Genomic DNA, 12,973 nt, shown 5'->3' with positions numbered 1-12,973 from the left:
TGGCACACAGAAATATGTGGTGGTATTACAATGTATGGATCGATTACAGAAAGTACATAAAAAAACGTACGTACATACGAAAACTTGCTGTATTTTTTGTTGGGGAAACACATTAAGTGACAGTGCCAGAACTGGATGGGTCATTTAACCACATTACAGATAGAGAACGGTCTGGGCATGACGTTCCTGCCACTCCAAGAAGCAGAAGGTAGGACACCTGCCCTAATATTCATGACTCCAACTAATTAGTTCCTGTAGTAGTTGTAGTAGTATAATAGTGATAGTAGAAATTATGTAGGTAAACAAATATGACTTTTCTGTGCGTCTACATGATGGTTTTTTTTTTTTTTTGGGTGATCCACTGAACAAGTTGCTCTTTCATTAAATGCATTCGGTTATAGTTTCTTTGTAATGAGGAATATCACTCCAATGCCCTTCAAACCATAGGGAGCTCTTCTATAAAGAGTTACTACTAAGGCTAACAACTTGACCTAGGCTTAGAATTGAATTACTATTTATTTTTAAATGGATAATCAACACTCAAATTTACGTATTAAAAAATTCTGAGAAAAAGTTCAGAGCTCAGGATTTTTTTTTGCTTTAATCCTGGTTGTACCACCAAGTTGTGCTTGTGAACAAGATGAGTGTTGCTCTTTGTGAATTAAAAATTTTGTAATGAATCTTATTAAATCTTATTTGAGTTCTATTTGTGGTTGTACTCCATAGATTTATTTGCAAACTACTGTTTATTTGAATTTGAAATTAAAGGATGCTGATTAGAGCTTTAAGTGGTGATGTTTTAAGAGGTCTTAAAATATTTTGAGATGGTCTTTATGGAGCTTAGTATTAATGCTTTTAGAGGTTCTGGTGTACCTGTAAAGTGATAGTTTTGAACTTTAAGTAGGTTATTTACTCAAATGTTGTTTTAAAGACTGCTAAAGGAAAAATTAGGGCCGTATTCATACTTTACTCTCTGGATCACTATGCCTCATATTCATCAGATATTACAAGTAATCCAAAGACTGGAAACTTATTTCTGCTAATGCACCAGTGTTAACTATAAGTGATTTTAACAATTGTTCATTTGGATAAGAGCTTAAGAGAGCTTTTATCAATGTCACATGTCCAACCAGACACTAACAGGACTCTAGATTTGTTATTGTTCTAGAAAGGGAGCATATAAATCTCAGCAGCCCTCCCAGGGACCCTAAAAAGGCTGGGTACTCTTTACTGCCATTCGGCTCGTAGGCTGTAAATAACAGGAGGCGACCCTCTCAGCTCACTGGGGTGAACTCCCAACACATGGTGGCTAAGCTGGAGCTATGGCAAGAAGCCCATACCAGCCGCCACCTCTCACCAGGGGAAACAGAGAGCATTGGAGAGTCCAGCCCCTTTCGAGGAGATGGGTTCAGTATATAATTCCATGTTTCAGTTTCTAGAAATTAACGTAAATTTTTCTGGTGTGCACTATTTAATGTTATGTGTGGGTGTGGATAATGTATTTTTGTGAGGACAGACAAGACTAACATTACAAGTTGACATAACCGCGCATGATCAATTGTTAGAATTCAGTTTTAATTTGATTTAAAAAAATTTGCAATAGAAATATCTGTGAATGACAGATCACGTGAATACTTCTTTATTAAAGCCCTATACTAAACTTTGCATTCTGAAAGATCGGGCTATCTGCTTGTGTGTGGAATATGGAGTTTGGCGGAATGCTCTCCTTAACCAGTTAGGCAAGAGCGTTACAACTGGTTCTTGTCCATTTTACTAAAAGCCATGATTATTCTACTGTTAGTTTTATGCATATCCACTAATTCTTTTTAAAGCTAAATTTAGTGGCCGACAATATATTTTATTTTTAAACCTTTATTTGAATTTGACAACATAATATTGTGCTCTACAATATTTCCATGAATTAGGTCTGCATGATATTGAAACTTGCATTGTGATATTTTTTGTTTTTCTACAATATGTATTGCCATATAAAATGACCAGATGACATTTAGTTCTATGTGGAAAAAAATGATAGGGGTAATTTTTGTAGGAGAGTAATTTAGAAAATTTTTGGAAATAAACACACTGTTGTATTTTTAAGGTAATGTAAAATAACACTGCATAGTATTCACTGTATAAATTACATCTAATAAATTTGTGTTGGAGAGCTACAAAAAGTAATTTTTCTGTGTTTTATTGTTTTATGACAGCAAAAGTGGTCATTAAATTGCTGTTTACAGTCATCCTTCTTCTTCATTTTTTTACCTTTTCCTAAAAGAAGTGCAGCAGTTCATGTGCATTTGCGCTGCACCAGATGTGCATGGTGGACAAAATTGCAGTAGCTTTAGATTTATTTCTTTTCAGCGGATATCTCTTTACAGCTGTTAAGGGGGTCAGTTGTGTGAGAAGAAGAAACGTTCTGTATAGAGTGTTACTATTGCAAATGTGCATATCTTGCTTTGCTTTTGATGCTGTAAAGATATATCATGCAACCCTACCATTAATAAATTTCTGACAGACGATCAGCCTACCACTGTCTGTATTACAATTAAGCATGCCAACATCATCCATATTCAGTTAGTTTGAAGAGCTGCTGCTCATTCAGTAAATTCTTGAATGTATAAATACTTGCATGAATATGAGCATTTACAGATTACATAACCTAAAATGAAAGTTTTGCACTGAGGAATCATGTCACACATTAAACACACATCTGTCGCATGTGTTTGACAGGATGAGCCATGTTAAACATTATGCTTATGCATTAGCTTGAAGTTTAAAGCAGTTGCATGTTTTGGGCATTAATTTTATTGATTATTTGTTGCAGCACTAAACCTAATATGATGTGCTATACGCTTTTTCTTATCATAAATACACACAGAAACTGGCATGGCTTAAACTATATAAATAAACTATACTTTCTCTCTGCCAGGAACAAGAAGAAGAAAATCCCTCTAATGAATGGAGAGGAAGTTGACATGGACTTGTCAGCCATGGAGTAAGTTGTTTTCATATTTTATAAATTTATCACGCACAGATTAGTGAATCTTTTGACTTTTAAATGTGAAACCTAGGAATTCAAGTACATTTGATTAACATCTGAATAGAATGCCTTTCAGCATATTTTTGTGTATTTGTGTAATTGTATAAGTAGTATATCTTCCTTTTTAAACATACACACCATATTAATGTTTTGCATAAACAAAGAGAGCGGGAGTAGCCCAGTGCCTGCGTGATTTTCTATAAACTTAAGACAGAAGTAGCTCTGGCTACAATCTTCTTTGCAAGGCATGCAGTTCTATTTATTAATCGCTAGGAGCGGCAAATGTTGTGCCTATAATGAATTCTTTATGTTGTAATGTCACAGTGCCGACTCTCCTCTGCTGTGGATTCGAATTGATCCGGACATGTCCATTCTACGGAAAGTGGAGTTTGAACAGGCTGATTTTATGTGGCAGTACCAGTTAAGTGTTTGAGAGGGAAGTGGTGGCCCAGGAGGAGGCCATCTCAGCGCTGGAAATATTTCCACACCAGCCTCACGACTTGCTCTCACTGATATTTTAGAACAAGACCAGTGTTTTTATAAAGTCCGGCATACAGGCCTGCTTCTGTCTGGCTAAAGTAAAACGTGCTACCTTACATACTGTTAATTTAAGTAATTATGTCACATATTTTGTAAGATGGTAATGTTTCTCATACACTACCTATTAAAAGTTTTTTTTTTTTTTTTTTTTTTAAGAAATTAATACTTTCAATCAGATACAGTAAATTTATCAAAAGTTTAACTGTTTTCAGAATTTTAAATAAATTAGTTTTTGATCTATTCATCAGGAATCCATAAGGTGGAAAAAAAAAAAAAACATTTTCAATCTACGTATAAGAATAAAAATAATGAATAATTCTTTGCACCTCATCAGTATATTATAGAGCTTCTGCAAAGTTGACGTCATGCTGCCTAACTCTGGCATTTTTGCAGCGCTAGGGCAGCTGTGAGCCTCCTGGTATCAACAGTTGTAGACTGCTGTAAACCAGGCTGCTTAGACCTTACAAACCATTCAACATGGTGGACCTCCCATGGCACAGTTTTTGCCTCTCACGCAGTTATATGTTAAGTAAAACTGTTTTAGGAAGGCTGCAGAATCCTTTGCAGAATGCCATTTTTTTCATGATTCTAACATTCAAATGAATTGTTTGAAATTAGATTGCTTGCCTTTTGCAGAGGCATTAACTGTGTTGACCTGTGTTAGATTGCTAATTCAATGATGAGCACCTGGACTGGACCCCAGCCATGAAGTCTCTTTTACACGCATGTTCTGCTGCAAAAGCTGCCCAAATATTGTCAAGACCAACAACTTCATAAATTTTTTTCAGAGCTACTTCCTGCAAAAAAAGGTAAAATATGATCATTTTAACTATAGCCTAGTTATAGTTATTTATAAGATGTTTATTTTTAATCCTCAACAAAAGTATTATGAACAACTGTGTAAGACTGGACTCAGAATTTGTGTCAGAAATTAAATATGTTAAACAAACAAGCTCCTCCAAAGTAGACATGCTAGGTGTTGGCCTGGCATGTATTGGTGTCATATTGAGGTCCCACAATAAGCACTGCTCTGGTGCCTGAATATTAAATAACATTTATTGTTAGTCAATAGCGCACACACTGTAAAAAAAAAAAAAAAAAAATCCTGTTTTTCAACTTGGAAGTAACTTATTGCACTGCAAAAAAAGTTACAAGTTACTGGGTAACAAGTAATTAAGAATAAGAATTATTCTTTTTACTTTAGCATTTATAGCAGTCTTATTGGATTATTGGAAACAAATTCCCTGCCATTTTAGGCGTTTGGTATTAAGTCTGAACAAGGCCCACAACATCACCACCAAAGATCCAACTTACATCATCTGCAAACTTTTCACTTTATTAGGTGGATATATTGCAGCTTATGGCCAACACAGTAGGCTGTCAAAACCTGACACCTACTTCTATTTCAAGGAAGAGGCCAGAACACACTGTCAGTCTTTGGCACCACAACTTTGTTGCTAGAATGACACTAAAGTAGACTTGTCCTATTCATTTCATGTAGACTATGCCTGTGGCCATGGCTCTGCTCAGAGATGTTCAGAACCTTTGTCCCAAAGAGGTCCTCAACTTTATACTGGACCTCATCAAATACAATGACAACCGGAAGAACAAGGTAATAGAGCAAAGAAAATTGGTTTGTAGAAAAGGTAGAAGGCTACATGCTACAAATGTCCCAATTGATCTAAACCTGAAAGCTCATGTCTTTATTTACATATATTACTTGCCAGAAGTAACATCATAGAACTGTTGTAATTTTGTTTTTCTACTGCAGTTTTCTGATAATTACTATCGTGCTGAGCTGATTGATGCCCTGACAAATTCATTGACTCCTGCCATCAGCATTAATAATGAGGTGCGTGCACAGTGGACAACTTAAACACAGATGTTCGCCTGATCTTGGAGGAGAATCACACGGTTTCTTAACATGGAAAAACTACTGCCGAGCTACCGTAACACCATAACTGTCAGGTGTGTTGTCTTTACATGCATGCGATTTGTGGAAATTTAGATGGGTCTCACAATATCTCATGATATTTTTAGCCAGGACTATGTGTGTCTGTGTGTGTGTGTGAGCGTATACTGTCATTTGACCTAACTCTCTGAAATTCTGTGTTATGTATTTAATTTTTTTGGTTATCAAATGGAGGCACAAAACATTAGTTTGATTTATCTTTTAATTAGTAAAAATTAAAGTTGTGCATTCATCTAACTAAAAGTAATTCTAGTAGAGATGTAACGGTATTAAATGCTTTTTTTCTTTTCATTTTATTCTACATATATCACCAGTAGAACAAGAATATAAATGTTTTAGGTCAAAAAGCCTTTATCAGTGTGTTAAAAATATGTAAAAATCAACAAACAAATAAAATTAGTTTATTATTATAAGTTTTTTTTTGTTTTTTTAAATTTATTTATTCTTATTCTGTGCTATAGTTGTTTACGGGCCATCCATGCTACAGAAGAACGGCCACATCCCTAGTGATCCCAGCCTGTTTAAGTCCTATGCTCAGTATGGCCACTTTGTGGATGTGAGGATTGCAGCACTGGAGGCTGTAATAGACTATACCAGAGGTACACACTTCATCTTTTATCCACTAATTTTCTCTCTGTCTGTCTTTTCTATTTTTCTATTTTCTATCAAAATTACTAAATTGCTAAATTCCCATTTAGTTGGTTTGGTATCTTTCAAGTAGTTTGCCTTTTATAGATGGCAAACTGTTCTTCCCACACAAAAGATCCCATTGTCACCTTGTTCATCAATACAGCGGTAAATATCCTAGAAGCGACATTGAAAACCGTGTATAAAAGTCGACTCTATCAATGTTTAAACCTCAAGCATGTTTAAAATGCAAATACCAGTTAATACACAGTGCCGTAGATCACTGACAAACTACTCCAATGAATCACCCGCGAAACTCAACGCATTGTGTAGCTTGTCAGTGATTTACAGCTCTCTGTGTTAACTGTAACTTTATTTGAAAACGACTGATGGAGATTTACTACTAATTAAAGAAAATACATGCATCTGTCAAGTCTACAAGACCGTAGAGTGTCCGATTAGTCATTTTAGCTTTCAGAAGATTACACAAAATCATGCTAATTAAAAAACAAGTTAAAATGTACAAAAATCAATGCCGTTCTTATTTAAAATGTATTTTTTATAAAACTTATTTTCTAATTTTTCAACAAGTAATAAAAGTATGAAAAACAGTAAACAAGTTTCACCCAATTTATGTCTTTTAATTAATGAAATGTTGAACACATTTTATTAGGGATTTACTAATAAAATGAAAGATATATTGATTATTTCACCAAAAAAAAAAATAAAGGCACAATATCTAAAGCAAACTTTTATTTTGATGGGTTGCAGTGAATACCATACCGTTTCTCTGTGTTTATGACATGATGCTGGTTTAAATTCTGTAATGCACTTGAAGTGGCGATTTTTAATTTAGTCATAAAATGCCATATTGTATTAATGGATTGGTGTATCATTACAAAATTTGGTTTGTCTTCGGTACCATGCCCTGACAGTACTCGGATAGTTTTGGAGCAGTGTCACCTTGTGGTCAAGCATGATTAAATGCTGATAACTTCCGTTTCTTTATTGGTTTCGTTACTTTATTGTAATTACAGTCTATCAATCATTGTGTTGATCTGTTTATAGATTCCAAGGATCATGCCAAGAACATTGATACCAATTATGCTATAATTGACAGAATTTTCCTGTTCGCCAAACTCAAAGTTATGGATTTTGTATAAATATGCTAAATGATTTTCATTTAATGCGTCCAGCAAATTTGGTGGAAGTCATATCTCTGCATAGCTTTGACATATTGACGCCAAACTTTGTGTGTGCTTATTCACACCAAATCAACTTACCATAGTAGCAGAAATCATCATAAAATGTCTTTTATTTCTGTCATTGCAGTTGGTCTAATGTTTACTTCTATTGTGCGTGACCCCTTGATTGCAACTATATTTATTATGGTTATTATTTCAAAATAAAACCAGTAATTATAATAGAAAAAAATGATACTTTACATAAAAACTACTTTTAAAAGTAAATAAAAACACAATAGCAGTTTTTATCCTCTTTTATAGAAGACTACAGTGATATGACATTTATAAATAGAAAAAAAATGGGATAACGTCTGATACTGGACACATTTGTTCAAGGCTTTCCAGTAAAGGGGCACGTTAAAAGAAAATAAGCAGTACTGAATATATTGTATACTATTTTAAACTTCTGTGGAACATGAAATAAACAAACTTAATTTAATCTCTGCCAGCATGCTTTCATGGCGTGAATGGTTGGTCAGTGAAGAAGAGCTTTGTAGGTTGTCAACGTCTTGTAAAATGTCCGTTCTATTAATTGGCAGTTGATAGGAGTTCCAGTGAACTACAGTGGCTTTTGGATCTGGTACAGAATGATCCAGTCCATTACATAAGGTCAGTAGTGATATCAAACATTACATCTTCAGCTATGTATTATTTGTTTGTATGTATAACTATTTTTTTTTATATATATAATGAAAACTTATTGTATAAATTCATGACAAATATCACTTTATTCCATAGCACCTGTTTAGTTTGAATGAGTTTTCAGTACATGAAAAAAAACATGCTTAGGCCCTTATAAAATGTTTTATTTTTTCTCACCCTATGTTTTATTATTAATAGTGCTGTCGATCAATAATGATAAATAATAATAAAAAAATTAACAGAGCACAGATTAATCCTGCCTTGCATTAAAACTATAATTATACTTTAAATATACTTTTATGTTGTAATAATTTCACAATTATAAGTAATTTATATTAAACTTAAAACCGTTAAATGAACCCATTATTATAAATGTTATATTTAGCTGTACATATGCAAACTGTACATATCTGCCTAAAGCTTGAATTTGACATTTGGCAGGAAACAATAATTAAATACAAAATGTGTAAATAGGATATGGTGTAATGGATTCACTAAACTGTTATATTTAAGGATTTTGAGTTGAATCTTCAGATATCCAATACTATTTAACTGCTGTTTGTTTTGTTAGATTTATTAGAGATTTTGAAAATTCTGTCCTCTTTAGGCATGAGATTCTCAGCATGCTTGCCAAGAATCCACCTTTCACCAAAGCAGCGGATTCCTTGTTGTGTAATGAAGCTTTAGTGGACCAACTATGGAAGCTGATGAACTCAGGTAGAATGCACACATTACATTTTTCTTTCTGTAAGTTGTTGTGGCGCTTGTATGGACTTAATTCCTCAATTTACCAAAGTTAACAAGGCCAAATATATATATGTATATGTATATATATATATATATATATATATTATACTTGACTAATGTTATGCAATTCCCCAGGTTTATCCACAGTTTTCCCAGAACTCCTTAGAAAAGTAGAATACCTTTTATGTGCAGCTAATTAAATTAAGTTCTGTTTCTCTACTGGTAAGAAACTATTGGCCTTAAACTCAAAAGAAAGTAATTCAATGTCATTACTTAACATGTTTCTAATTATTGACTTATCTGCTTTTTGCAAGCACTGGCAGTGTTTTAAAAAGACTCTTAAAGATCTGAAGTTGCAGTGAGCATTTTCTTGTTTTTGTTTTCTGACAGGAAGGTCTTGTTGTCTTCCCATTGTAAAAAGATTTATTGTAATAAAACACTTCACAATTCATTCTGTGTTTGCAATCACTCTTGGCAGTACAAATGCTAAGCCATTGCCAGCTGTGATGAAAGTCAGTTGTCGTATATGCGATTCAAGAACAAAGCATTTTCTCCAACTTGTAGTTCTTGTAGTTTGTATTTATTTATTTATTTTTTTTTATGACGTATGAAAATGGTGCTGTTGCATTAGGTTCTGTGCATAATTTGCTTTAAATCCAGTTGTTTTTTTTTTTATCCAATTTAGTCCATTTTTTTTTTATCACCAAGGCTTGTTTTAGATATTAGAAATAAAAGCATTTTCTCTCTGTAATGTTTTTGGCTGGTAGTATGTTTCTGGAGAAGCACGTTTCACAGAGAGAGGAAGTTACTAAGTTAACTTTTTATTTGTGTGTGTGTGTGTGTGTGTGTGTGTGTGTATATATATATATAGTTCACATGTAGCAATTAACATCTGTTTCTTTCTGTTTTAGGTACTTGTCATGACTGGCGATTGCGTTGCGATGCAGTGAATCTGTATTACACTCTGTTTGGACTAACTCGACCCTCATGTTTGCCATTACCTGAGTTGGGTCTTGTGCTTAACCTGAAGGAGAAGAAAGCCGTTCTCAACCCCACCATCAAACCTGAGCAGGGCCCTGGAGGCCCAGAGGTGACTACAACCATGGCCTTTACCAGCACTGTAAACTTTCCACTTAAGTTCCTTAAGTCCTGTTGCACTTTATTTTATTTTTTATTTTATTGTTGCCTAAAATTAAAAGTAAGATGATTGGTGCATAAAGTTGAGTGCAAACACATTCACTGATTAATATAAAGATTTATGTAAACCTACATTTACTGAAGGTCATAAAAGTGCTTGAATGGAAGACAGAGAAGACCAAAAATAGGATGCTATATATATATATATAAACCTATTGAAGATTTACACATCTGAAAGCTGAATAAATAAGCTTTCCATTGATGTATGTTGTGTTAGGATAGGATGATATTTGACCGGCATATGTATATTGAGAAAATCACCTTTAAATTTGTCTAAATGAAGTGCATAGTAGTAATCAAAAATATGTTTTGATATGTTTACAGTAGGAAATTTACCAAATATCTTGATTTGTACTTAATATCCAACATGATTTGTACTTAATATCTAAGTACATTTTTGCATAAAACTATCGAAAATGTATTTCTGGCTATTGCTACAACTATACCTGGAGTGTTAAGGCTGGATTTGTTGTCCAAAAATGCTGTCTTGCAGATAGTCACTGACTGACTGGACAGAATTGGCAGCAAGGCTAAAGGTTTTGGACATAGCAATAGACACTATGCTGCCCAAGCATGGCCAATCATGGTTAAATGCAGATATATTAAATTTAATTCATAGTGTTATCTAGTTAAAATAAAAAAAAATAATGCTTAAAGATTAACTCAATACTTTCCCTGCAAACACTAATAAAAACCTTTTTTTTCCTTTTTAATCATTCTCAGCTGGAGGAGGAGCATGTTGTCATGGAGCCAGCATTGAGTGCTGTGATCATGGCCTCACAAGGTTTAAAGAGGAAGGCAGAGACTGCCTTAGGTTCATCCCTGAACCCGGACAAATTATGCAAGAGGAGCCCAGTGCTAAAGCTAAAAGCAAAGTAAGCAATTTTACAAAAAACTACATTTTTTTAATTCATCAATACACATAAATGTTCTGTTAAATACAAACATGTTGAATCAAGTGATTATAATTAGGTTCATACTATGTATTTGTTGTCAAATGTTCTAAAGACTACAATTCACTGTGTAGTTATATAATCTTCACCAGTTGGAGAAAATATAACTTATTATTAAAAAAACATTACTGTACATTATATTTCTGTCAGTTTCCCACTCCAGGAAGAGGAGGACATTGATATGGACACAGTTCATGACAGCCAGGCCTTCATCTACCACCACCTGAACATGTTGGAGAGACCCTCAACTCCAGGTATGACACAAATACTGCACTATTCGTACACACACATACACTATCATTATATAGCAAAAAGAGAATAAAAAAAGAAAATAAGACAGATTCATTCAGCTATGCGTTTCTGATTATCTCGATATTGATAGATTCTAAGACATTGATTCCATTTTTCTCTCATTTTTACAGGTAAAGAACCATCTTCAGTGGAACAAGCCATTTTGTCCATGCCAGGAACACCTATGCCCACACTGAGCAAAGAGAGCACATCATCTAAACATGGAGATCACCACCACCACCATCATCATCATCATGAGCACAAGAAGAAGAAGAAGAAGCACAAGCACAAACATAAACACAAACACAAGCACGAGAGCAAAGACAAAGATAAAGACAGAGACTCTCACGCCTTTAGTAACAGCCCTGCCAGTGGCCGCTCCATTCGTTCTCCATCTCTTTCTGACTGATGATGGTCTGAACATATTAAAATTTACATTGTTTTAAGAATTTCTGATGTTTTTTTTCCTGTTTGTTTTACAAATTATTCAGTGCTGTAAAGATATTGTGATGGCATACAACAGTGTTTAGATGAGTTAATTTGAATTTTTTTTGCATTTAAATAATTGATTAAAGAGTTTGTACAGAACACAAGAAAAAGGTTGTTCTTCAGAATCATTTTACTACATGTAAAGCTTCCTGGTTTGTGGCCTCTGTAACCTCAAACACACTGATACTCATACTCATTTAAGTACTTTAAGTATGTAAGTACTAAACATTTCACGTTGTGGGCTTTATGGTCAATTAGGCTTGATCAGTCTTTTAATAAGGTGCTTCATTTGCATCTTTAAATTTTGAATGGTCAGTTTAAATATATATGGTAATTTTTTTTAAACACATCATCACTGTTCCTCTGAAACAAGTACAAATTTGAGCCATAAATAATTTTTACATGCATGCACCTTTTGCGTTTGTTGTCTCTATTGTAGAAATTTTTCAATTATGTTTTCGTTTGCATATATTGTAAGTAAGGAAATGTTGAGCTTTTTTTTTAATCAGTTTGTTACCATAAAAAAGGTTTTACAAACAAATACTCAATTTGGATGATTAGGTAATTTTATTGGTCATTTCTCAAAATGCGCAGATGTATGCTTGTGATACTGGGCAACCTATCTACCAGAAACCTAATATAGAAGTCAATGGAAGGTTGTTACCATTTTCATTTTAAATGTACTCTTTCTTTCAGAACAAACACCAAAATCTAATACTGAACAATTTTCCAAATGTTATTACTGCCCTTTCATTGTGATTAAGTTTCCTGTATTTGTGGTCTGTACAAAAATAATCACTTTTTGGTTTCTTCTGTAGTTTCCCAATGTTTGTTAAAACATGCAAGTAGTATAGATAACTCAGACGTACACACCATTCATTGACATCCACCTATTTTGTTGTTCTACTTTATTATTGCTTGGGGTCCTAGACCCTTAGTTTCATTAAATGTTGTTTTTATTTTTACATGTTCAGAACATTTCCTGACTAAACTACAACACAGCAGGTGTAAAATTGAGGTTTTTACCAATTTTGTCCCCAACAAAATGTTAAATAGAAATCCGAACGGAATACCGCTTGTACCGCTACAGTTTGAAATCCAATAAAGGAATCTTACTGTTAAAATAAAGCATTCGTTATTATTTTATGTGTGTGCGCGCTTGTGCAAGTAAAATGAATGCCTGATAAGTGTTTTGGTACTGTTAATAAAAGGAATGGTCTGCCAGTGA

General features: G+C 33.8%; 1 pseudogene; it reads left to right on the top strand.

Moving 5' to 3' along the window:
* The first annotated feature begins 5,074 nt into the window (after window positions 1–5,074).
* On the top strand, window positions 5,075–12,869 carry LOC122359832 (annotated as a pseudogene).
* Window positions 12,870–12,973: the final 104 nt, after the last annotated feature.

This window comes from Puntigrus tetrazona, chromosome 16 (genome assembly GCF_018831695.1).
Source record: "Puntigrus tetrazona isolate hp1 chromosome 16, ASM1883169v1, whole genome shotgun sequence".
NCBI classification, from domain to species: Eukaryota; Metazoa; Chordata; class Actinopteri; order Cypriniformes; family Cyprinidae; genus Puntigrus; species Puntigrus tetrazona.
This window is presented reverse-complemented; position numbering and strand designations above follow the sequence as displayed.